We start from the raw sequence: 8,508 nt of genomic DNA on the forward strand, positions 1-8,508 counted from the left end.
TGCTAAAGGTCCAAACCACAGGTTGTCAAACTTGCCATGTTTTCCCTTATCTTCTCTTCTGGCATCCCACCTTAAAACTAGATCACCTTCCTTGAAGTCTCTTTCCCTGGCTCTTCTATCAAACAGGCTCTTCATCTTATTCTGATACTTTTTCAATTTGTATTAAACTTCATCTCTATTTTCATTTAGTTCAATAATCTGATTTATTCTCCTTGAAAAATCATCAGGTTCATCTGTTGAATCCTGCAGGAATTTTAAAATATGAAAGGTCGAATTGGTAGGGAAGATTGCATATTTCCCATAGACTAACTAAAAAGGAGATTTTTCAGTAGATATTTTTGGAGTAATTCTTTTTTCCCATACCACATAAATTAAATGGGAGTCCCAGCTCTTTTTATGGTATGCTAAAGTCTTTTTTATTACCTTTACCACACTTTTATTTGAGGATTCTGCAAGGCCATTACCTTGAGGGTAATATGGAGTTGAATGATGTAACAAAATCTAATACTTTTGGCAAAACTCAATCATTTTAACACTAGAAAAAGTTGTTGCATTATCAGTGACAATTTGAGTTGGGCAACGAAACCTAGATAAGATATTTTCTTCAATGAACTTAATTACCACTACATCAGTAGCATTTCTTACTGGAATTTCTTCTACCCATTTAGTGAAATATTCTATTGCAGTGAGGATCCATCTATGCTGATTACTTGAAGTGGGATGAATCTCTCCAACAAAATCTAATCCCCATTGGAGAAAAGGTGCTGAGACTATTGATGGAACTAATGGAAGAGCTGCTAATTTTTGCTTACCAACAAACATCTGACATGGAACACAACCTCTAACCTTTGCTCCTACTTGTAAGAACAATGTTGGCCAATAAAATCTTGCCCTTAATATCTTATATGTTGTTTCTCTCCAAGCATAATGCCCTCCACAAAATCCTGTATGAAACTGATCAATGATTCCTTCAGTTTCTGATTCTGTTAAACACAATAACAAAATGTTTAGTGGATATTTCCAGTACAAATTTTCATTTATGATACAGTACTTGACTACTTTCAATTTGAGAGTTTTACACTAGATTTTGGAGAAAGATGCTGGACATTCAAAATGGATCAAGAAATTTACAATGTCTTGATACCAATTTGACAACAGAAATTTGTCATCAATGTGTAAAGGGGTGATCTGATCTGAAGGTAAAGGTTCTTGTGGATTCTTTTCTTCAGGATGAAGGGAAGATTCTTGTGGATTCTCCCCTTCTACAAGGACTTAAGGTTCTTGTGTATTCTTCTTCTCTGAACTTTGAGAAGGTTCTTGTCGATTCTTCCCTTGTATTTCAAAAATAGAATTGATTCTAAGCACTTTACAGTCAGATTCAAATAGAAGCTTAGCTAATCCTTGACCCTTTACTAGATTTGTGGTTTTGATAGTCAGATCAAACTCCATTATTTGATTGATCCATCTACCTCTCTTCCCATCAGTGTCAGGTTGGGTTAAAACAATTTTCACAACACTGTTAGGGACATAAGCAGTAATAGGTGAATGTAGGACATACATCCTGAATGATTTCAGGGCTTGAATAAGGGCATAAGCTTGCTTCTCAATGATGTCATACTTGAGCTCGACATCTCTCATTACCTTACTGAAAAAGGCTATGGGTTGGTCATGGGAATCTTCATTCTTTTGTAAGAGAACAACAGCAAGGGTTGTTTCAGAGGCAAAGGAAAAGATACTGAATGGTTTAGTGTAATCAGGGCTGGCCAAGGTAGAAGCTTCAGAGATAGCTTTCTTGATTTTATCAAATGCATGCTTGGAAGAGACAGTCCATTTAACTTCATGATCCTTTCAGAGCATATAAGTTATATCTTTTATAATCTCAGCACAATTTGGGATGAATCTCCTTAAAAAATTAATCTTGCCTAGAAAAGCTTGAATCTCCTTCTTGTTTCTAGGTAAGGTCAATGTTTTAATGGAAGACACATGCTTGGGATCAATCACCACTCCTTCCTTCAAAATTATATGGCCCAACAATTTTCCTTCTTTGATAGCAAACAAAAAAATTTTAGGATTCAGTGATATTCCAAATTTTCTACACCTGTCAAAAACCTTTGTCAAGTGCTTTAGATGTTTCTAATCAGAGTTAGAAAAAATAGCTATGTCATCAAGATAAATAACCAAAATTTTATTTACGTGACCCACAAAATCTATGTCCATATCTCTCTGAAAGGTTGCTCCAGCATTGGATAAGCCAAAGGGAATTCTGGAATACATAAAGTGTAGTAAAGGTTGTTTTCTCTCTATCTGTTGGATCAACATTTACCTGATTATAACCTGAAAATTCATCAAGCATTGAAACTCTTTGTGCTCTTGAAACCATCTGAAGCAGTTGATCCATTATGGGTAAAGGATAATTATCTTTCAATGATGCTTTATTCAAATTTCTAAAGTCCACAAACAGTCTGATTTATCCCTTCTTCTTTCTAACAGGAACTAAATTTGCGACCCAATTAGAATACCTAAGAGGGAGAATAATCTGGGAATCTAGCATTATCTTAATTTCCTTTTCTATAGTTGGTAGAAGAGATGGATTTATCCCCCTACGTTTATGTTGATAATGTTTTGCTTCTAGTTTTAAAGGAATCTTATGTTGTATCAATGAAGTGTCATAAGTCTTTAGATCATCATAAGTCCATGCAAAAACATCCTTGTATTGTTCAAGTAACTTGAGGTATTGAGCTTTGATCTCTAGATCAAAAGATCAGTAGATTTTGATGTTTTTAATATCATCAATTATTCCAATGTTAATTTCTTCTACATCATCTTGTGAAGGAATGGACTGAGGGTTTCTGAGGACATCATTTCGGTCAAATAATTTCTTTAAAGGAATGAGACCTTTCGGAATAAAATTGTTGGACAATTGAATGATATCATGATCAACAATTTTTGAATTGAAATTTGAAGTATCATTTTCATTTGTATTTTCATTTATTTTTGTTCTATCTTCGTCAATTTGTAGAACTGAAAATTCATCTATAACCTATAGAAAAGATTTCAATTGTTCATCATCTTCAAATATCTGCCAACATTTGAGATTATCTGGGATAGATGGTCTGTATTTGACTTGTATTTGATAGAGTACATTAGTCTGATCAGGAATTTTAAATGAACTTGAAGAAACAGCTAAGGAATTTGCATGAATATTCCGATCTCTTAAAATATAAGCCAAATTAAAAGCATTAAAGAAATTTTCAACTGAATCCCAAACTTCATTTCGGTAAGACCTAAGCCTAGGATGCTTGGTCTTGTTTGGCAATAAAATCTGAGTTAATAAAAACACTTAAGTTTTGGACCTTTAAGCTTTTAGCTAACTACATTCCTAAAAGGAAAGCTTCATATTCAACCACATTATTTGTAACTTCGAAGTCAAGTTTGCATGATTGGGTAATATTTTCTTTTTCTGGTGAAATTAAAACTACCCCAACTCCTGCTCCATCTTTTGTACAAGAACCATAAAAGAATAGTTTCCATACATCAGTTTGATTTGGTACAGGACTTTCAATTACATCTTCAATTTTAACTTGAGTTTTATGAGTTTGGTTTGAAGAGAGTTGAAAACAGCCAAAATCTTGATCAATTGCATAAATGGGGTGGTTCCTTGGTTGGTCCGTTTTTCAAATAGTGTACAAAAATCTTACCTCTCTATATAACCTTTGTTGTTCTCCCGCATAAACTGGAATAGTGGCATAAGACATATCCATCTGAAGAGTTCCCCCTAATTTGGCATAGCAAGACCTAGAAAGGAACATTTCAAATTTGGGAGGGATATCTGTGACAAATATATCAAGCACCACACTTTTCACTGGAATTTGGGCAAGGGTGACTACTAAATCCTTAATCAATCCTAAGAAAGGAACCCTTTTTGAATCAAAGGTGTACAAGTCATGATATGATCTAGTTATGTCAAGTTTCAAATGGTCCATGATAGTTTTTGGCATGAGGTTATGTGATGCTCCAAAATCAAGCATACAATTGTATAACATGGAATCATTTTTCTTAAGAGTTACATAGAAATGAGGCACTATTTAATCTATCATATTTGAGCTAGGACCAAAGACAACTGCTGGTTTTTCATCTTGCAGACTAATGATATCACTTTCATCTTCAACTGAGGTGTTTTGTATACATTCGGAGACTTGATTTTTATACCCAGGGTTTTTGGAAAGCTCTAAAAGTGGAATTGGGATTTTAACTCTTTTTCAACATTAAATGTAGTCAAAACATTCTTTTCATTTTGAGCAGTATTAATTGACTGATTTAATGGTCAAATAATAGTTGTTTGAGTTTCAGCAGCCTTGGTTCAAGGTAGAATTATTGGAGGTTCCTTGGGAGGTCTTCCAGGTCTAGGTCTAGGCCTAAGATCATATCTCTTGTTTAACTCTACAATTAAAAATTCAGAGAAGGAATGGTATTTAGAAAACTATGAGGATTCTTGATCTTATTGAACCTGATTTTGCTATGAGAGAGGAATAATGGCAATCTGATCAGAAGAAGTGTCCACATTATTAATGTCTCCAACGATAGTCATAATATTGTCATCAAGTTGCTGATCATCTATCAATAAAGGAGTCGGAACCTGTTGATCATTACTAGGTCTCTGAAGAATTTGTAATTGCATATTCCTTTTATATTGACCTTGATTTTGATTTTGGGGTCTAGTAATTGTTTGTTGAACTGTCCTAGGTTGAGTCTCAATCTTGGAAACCCTATTGGACAGATTTCTAAGTAGTGAAGTTATTTCATCTATTTTAGAATCTTCATTTTTAGATTTAGTGGAAGTAGAGGCCTGTTGACTAGTTTTAAGGTTTTTCTATGTCTTTTCCTCTTTAGCCTTTAAAGTGGCCAAAGCAGCTCTATTTGTTTCTACCTCTATAGCATTAGTTTGCATATCTTCAAGAGTTCTTGAAGTTATTTCTCTTAACATAATAGCAAAATCATCTTCAAAAGCTTTTGAAAATCTTGATTTGGCTACTGCTACAGGGGGTTTACAATCAACAGGCATTTTATGGTAAAGTTTGTTGAACCTTTTGATAAAATCAGAGATAGGTTCACCATACTTTCTTTTAAGTTCATCAAACTCATTTAAAAAGTAAAGAGCATCTTTCTTCACTCCCCATTGATTCTTAAATATATTTGTTAGTTCTTCCCAGTTTCTAATGGAATTTGCAGGTAACTGCCTAAACCAAGTTCTTACATTTCCTTCAAGAGATTAAACAAACAACCTCATGTAAACATTCTCTTGTTCTATGTTCATGTTGTCTACAAAGTCTAGGAATGCTTGAAGATGGTCTTCAGTTGAAAGACTCGTTTCTCCATTATACTTAGGGAGATGTTTCAAATATCCATTAGGGAAAGCATCAAGAACTTGTGGTAAAACTAAAGTTGCATATGCTTCCTACACAATGGGTTGGAATGCCATAGTAGAAGATGATATATGAGATGTTTGCAAGGATGATGAAAAAGAAGAGGAAGATGGTGATAAAGAAGGGGAAGATGGTGAAAGAGGGGGTGAACTACTATGTGGAGGTGAATTAGGAGGAGATAAGAAGGTGGAGACTTCCTGAATGATTTTAGAGGAGTTTTAATTACCAGCTTGTGGACCTGAGATTGAATATCCTCTTTTGTTTCAAAAAGTAGATTTGAATATACAGAAAAGGTCCCTTCAAGTTGTCTAGAGGTAGAAGATTCGGGTTGTTCAGAAGTGGAATGAAATGAATAAGTGGTAGGGGAAATAAAGTCTGTAGGTGTGTATTCAAGTAAGTGAACACCCAGGTTAGACTCAGATTTAGGAGATCCCGGTGGAAGTGGGGATTCTGGATGAGATTCAAGAGAATGAATAAGGAAAGATGATTTGAAATCAACTACCCTATATAACGGTTCAGCAATCCTAGGTGATAAAAGAGTGGTATCTGGATCAAATGGAATGTTACTATAGGGATCAAAATGTATAGTATCTTCAGTGTGTAAAGTTGAAGTGGAAGAAGATGGTTGATGTCTTCTTTTCGAATTGGTCCTTTTCAGAAGTTTCTCTGGATCTGACAGAGGATTAACTTTTCCATACTCAGAATGGCATCTTGTGTGTGTAAAATGTGCTAGTTTGGCACAGTGGAGTCGCCAGATGAAGGATTTTGACCTATATAAACCTTTAGTCACCTTAAAGGAATAGGATTAATATCGTTTTCCTAGGGAAAACTTAATGAAATTAGAATCCCCAGAAATGGCGCTAGATCGATGTTGTATCTCTAAAATGATAATGGTGAGATATCATGCCAGGGCATCTAAGATGATTGTTTTGGAGGTTTTGCTTTAATTTGTAGGACCAATGTATGAAACAAATGTAACACTGTAATGCCTAATCTTTTGAATAATATTAATATTAAAAAAAAGGGTTGCTATTAAAATTCACACAGTGATATAGCTTGTATGGTAGTGAGAAAAAACAGAGAAATGATATGATTATCATAGTCTTCAGATTGAAAATTAAATAATCATAACTATGAAAACCTTTAAACGATGTTTAGAAGGTTTAACAGAATATGCTTAAAGCTTGTAAAATATGTTGATGATTTATTGATTTAGAGGGAATTAATTAAACAAACAGTTCATTAATTCATTCTCTTTATAGATTATCACTTCAGAAGCTTATAGGAATAAATTGAAACCCAAATATTCCTACCTAGTTATCTTTGCAAGACATAAGAATATGAAGAAAAACATAACGAATAATACTAGAAAAACTTATAGGAAACACAAAATTGTGTAAATCAGAATTCAGAATCCTTTGCTTTTATATTAATGATCCAGAAAAGTCAAGTACATCAAACGCTTAAAAATGCTTCTTCAAGGGTGCAACCCATAATAACTTGTGAAGAGAGTTATTTATACAACAATAGAACTGAGAAAATATCCTAAACTGTTTTTACAAAAATAGATTATTACAAAATCAAGATAAAAACTACCAGTTGATCTGGCACTATTTTGGGGCTAAGGTGTTGATGACTGTAGGTAGAAAAATTGAAAACTACTGAAGCTAGCTCACTATTCCTCCAAAAACTGAATGCTGTCAGATCACCCTTCAGTGAAGTAAATCTGTCAACTCTTCCCAACGTTTCTTTTCTGGGATAGATATCTTAATTACTCTTCTATAGATTTCATATTTAGTAAAAGTGGGTTTTACTAAAAATATGTGTCTGATTTCATTCAAGATAAAGAAAGTATCCCTGAGTGTATTTACTATTAGTGCTGGTGTTGCTAAACCTCTGATGTTTGAAACTGAAGCTGCATGTTTTCCCACCTCTGTCATCTTCTGAACATAATCCTCAATTGGCATCAATTTGTCATTGATCACAAGCATAGAGGGTAAACCCTTGCTGGTCAAGGGTTCTATTCTGCTAAAAAACCTTTGAACTATGGTATTCACATTGCTACACTTTTCTTGTAGCTTAAGTATGAGGTTTCTCTTGGCGATGATCTTCTTTACCTCCAAAATAGTTGTTGTTCTATCACTTATGCCTAATTCCCCAAGCTCATAGCTATCTTTGGAATTTAGGAACTTGATTATATCAGAGGAAATTTCTAGCATATCCTCAAGCTATTTGGTAATGGTTTCAACTCCTTCCTGAGCTTTCTCTAAGAGATTTTTCTGATCAAACACTATCTTGATAAAGGGCCAAATATCCTTGATTGATTCTATAATTTCTTCCCACGGGATTTCCTTTGCTAAACCAAATTTGTTTCCAATGAAAGATTCCTTGAGTTCCCTTTGTAGTACTTCAATATAACCTTTGACTCTGTTCAACTCAGCTACATGTGTACTGTTTGCTACTGACTTCATAAGCCTTAACACCTTGAGTTCATCCTTTAGTTTATTAATTTCTCCCATCTGAATAGACAGGTTCTGAATAGCATCAGCAAGCTATTCAGCTCCTTCTGTTGCACCTGTAGTCGATGTCGTAGCTAAAGTGGAAACTTCGGTGGTGGGAATTGCTGTAAAGGAGACTATATCCATTGGATTTTGAGCCTTGTTAATAGCTTCCTCTTTTTCCTTTACCATTTTCTCCATCTGCTCTTCCATTTGTTTGATTTGCAGATTCTTTTTCTATGATGAGCTTCATCATATCAGACTTCCGAGTCTCTATCTCCTGAATTTCTTTGGCCATTGGGTCCTCGGAAGCTAGCAAGTTCAGCTACTTCTTTAATGCTGCAACTTCAACATTCTTTTTCTTAATAAGCTCTTTTGCAGCATTTATGCTTGAGGGATCATATCCCATCTTCAACACTAGATTCTCCAAGGATTAGATCTTGGTATCCTTTGTTAATGAGGAGACTTTCTCCAACTTTAGTTGTGACTGAGTGTTGGCCAAGGTAACCTGCATTTTTGACAAACTCATGGCAGTGTTTGTCAAGGTGGAAGCAATCATCTGCCCAGTTTGTTTGTGCATCTCAATT

This window comes from Pinus tabuliformis, chromosome 1_2, assembly GCF_031772625.1.
Source record: "Pinus tabuliformis cultivar Carrire ecotype Pingquan chromosome 1_2, CPIR1, whole genome shotgun sequence".
Classification (NCBI taxonomy): Eukaryota; Viridiplantae; Streptophyta; class Pinopsida; order Pinales; family Pinaceae; genus Pinus; species Pinus tabuliformis.